Here is a 3,219-nt window from a genome sequence, read left to right as displayed (position 1 = left end):
ACCTATTTCCTAACATTACTTCCCCACTTTTTAGCAAAATGTATGGCGAAGATATATATCTTTTCTACTACCCACATTTACTAAGACTGGAATGCCTAAGATCACCCGACTGGCAAAGAAAACTGTCGTACCATTATCCAATAATTAATAGCATCTAATAAATAAATAAAAACATCCAGAAATAATACCATGTGGCGCGAATTCTTGCGCCCTTGAATGTCAACAACTTCCTGTGACCCCATTGCCTCCATCTCACATCTTAGGATCATGCAGAGATCACGTAATCTCTTGCCACAGCTATACCGCGTTTTCATAAGCACATGACTCCTACGAGATAAAAGATATTCCTTATAATATCACGAGAGAATTTTCCTATGCCTCCTGCCTAATTTCGAATCCGGAGAAAAATCCCCCGAAAAAAACGAAACAAAAAAGATTCCCCGATCATCTCGAAAACTAGAACAAATACCGACTGAACCGTTGAATCTTCTTATTTCTTTCTCTTTTTCCCAATGTATTATTATTATTATTATTATTATTATTATTATTATTATTATTATTATTATTATTATTATTAATTAATTAATTAATTAATTAACAGCATACTCTGAAACCCCACAAGGCAAAGATCAGTGCTTCTCCATTCGGCGAAAAAATACATGTCAAAGAACAAGAAAAACCTGTACAATACTGACTCGAGAAAAATCAATTGCATAAAAATAATTAAAAAAAAATTCTTATAAACATTCACAAAGTCTCATCTCATCAAGAATAAAATTCCAAATAACAAAACAGAGATTCGTGGAAACGCAAAATTGCCCACGTCATCACATTCTGACGTCGGCTGCATCACCTTTACCCTTTCACAGCATATCATCAAAAATAAAAAAAAAATCACAGTCGTTTACAAAAAATACATAGACATTTACAATTAAAATATACAGTTGTTTCCAAAAAACGACTCACTTATAAACTTCCAGAGAATCGTTCATCAAAACAAAATTTCAACAAAAAAAATAACAGATCAATGGAAACTAAAATTGTCCATGTAACCAAACTCTGGAGTTTTCGGAATAAAAATCGCCTTGTACATATCTGAGTGCTTATTATTATGGCAACTTCTGCCATTTAACCCATGTCATGGCATTGCCTTTGCTTCCTTACACTGGACTGAAATATATTCCGCTCCGCCATATTGGAAAAACCTTTTTTTCCAGGTCGGTAATCGCAACTACCTTCAGTGGGAAATATCGGGATTTCCACATATGAATTTTTCCATGTTAATTCTACGCGAAATCAACGGAAATCCCAATCACTTATGTTTTTTTTCTTAATCTAAAAAAACATACATTTTAAAATTTCATTATACAGTTTACATCGATTTACATTCAATAAACGGCATTTTTTCACACCAGAAAAAGAAAGATTCCTAAGAAAAAACGCCGTACAAATTGGGGAAAAATTAACATTGGAAGAAATTGTCCCTTATTTTACACAAAAAGAACACTGAGTGTAACAGTTAATAATTTCGACACTTACACGTTCTTAATTCCATAACAAACTTTTTTGATTGACATGTTTCTCTTAAGCTGACAAGGGTTTTCAACCACACTGTAACTAAAATTCATGAGTTCTCTTCTATTTATTTTTTTTCTTTCTTTCTGCTTTTCACATTGTCTGTTTTGATATTTTTCTTCTATTCTCTGTGTTTGAAATTCATATTCAAAATCAACAATTGGTTATTAGTATGTTTATCAATATATCTTTCTTTCCTTATTTCTTCTATTTATTTTTTTCTACACAGTAACGTTCTTTTTCTTCTTTTTCAACCTATTGTTTTTTCCATTATTTTCTCTTTTTTTTTTTTTTTTTAATTCAATTTTCACCCCAAACAAGGCACAGTGCCACTTTGAAGCAGGGGGCTACTATTAGGGAATTAATTAGCGGGGTCATTATGAAGGGAGAAGAGTAGAAAGATGTTTGTTAACATTACACTTGAACTTCTGCATATCATTGCAGTTGGGAAAGCAGAATCCCGGAAGGGAGTTCCAAAGACCCGCAGTTCTGGGGAAGAAACTATTGGAGTAAAAGGCTTTCTTGCACCTAGGGATCTCCACTGTAAAGGGATGAGACTTAGTAGCTTGTCGGGTTTGTCGGGGGTAGTTACGTCGGGGAGGTACAAGTGTTTGCAGTTCGTCAGAGCATTCACCATTAAAGTATTTGTAGAACAGGCAGAGGGATGCAACATGTCGTCGATGGGACAGAGGTTGAAGCCCAGATGACAGTTCGGGACCTATCAGGTTTGCGACTCTTTTTTTAACCCTGTCCAGGAGCGAGAGACAAGCAGCAGATGCACCAGCCCAGATGTGACAACAGTACTCCATACATGGGCGAATGGTTGCCTTATAGAGGTATAGGATACTGGCAGGCGTAAGTAGTTTTCTAGCACGGTAGAGGGAGCCAACCTTCCTTGCAGCAGCCTTGGCAATGCTCTCAATGTATCTATTCCAGTTCATATTCCCTGTAAACGTTAGGCCGAGGAGTTTAAAAGAAGTACTTTCAGGCAATGTGTTCTTGGCCATTGCTATTGGTGGTAGAGAAGGTTTCTTGTAGTTATTGAAGGAAACAAGCTTAGTCTTAGCAGCATTGAATGAGACCAACCATTTTTGTCCCCATTCCACTACGGATTGGAGGTCATCCTCTAGTGTTTCTGCCATTTTCTTGGATATGTGTTCATTTGTTTTCCCCTCATATCTGTTATAGAGAGTGGTGTCATCGGCAAATATACCCATCTCCGAAACAATATTATCAGGGAGGTCGTTTATGAATATCAGGAACAATAGAGGTCCAAGGATAGACCCCTGAGGCACTCCCGCATTTATGTCATATTGTTTGGATGTACGTCCGTCGAGGACAACTTTGATTTTTCTATTACTTAAGAAGGATTTAATTACGTTATGAATTCTTCCAGTGATTCCATATGATCTAATTTTCCTTAGAAGACCATCGTGCCATACCCTGTTTTACCCTGTCTTATGAATTTAGCATATAAATCTATGTATATATAATTTTCATGTGTCTATTTTTCTTCAGAATCATTTCTTTCTTTCTTTCTTTTTTCCGTTGTGTCTATATTTTTTCCACCGTGGTAACCTCAAGGGTCAAATTTTTTTCCCCACAGCCTTGTATGGGTGCACTGGAACAGGAGCACCCACATGG

This window comes from Euprymna scolopes, chromosome 7 (genome assembly GCF_053919585.1).
Source record: "Euprymna scolopes isolate OS-2025 chromosome 7, ASM5391958v1, whole genome shotgun sequence".
NCBI lineage: Eukaryota > Metazoa > Mollusca > Cephalopoda > Sepiida > Sepiolidae > Euprymna > Euprymna scolopes.
This window is presented reverse-complemented; position numbering follows the sequence as displayed.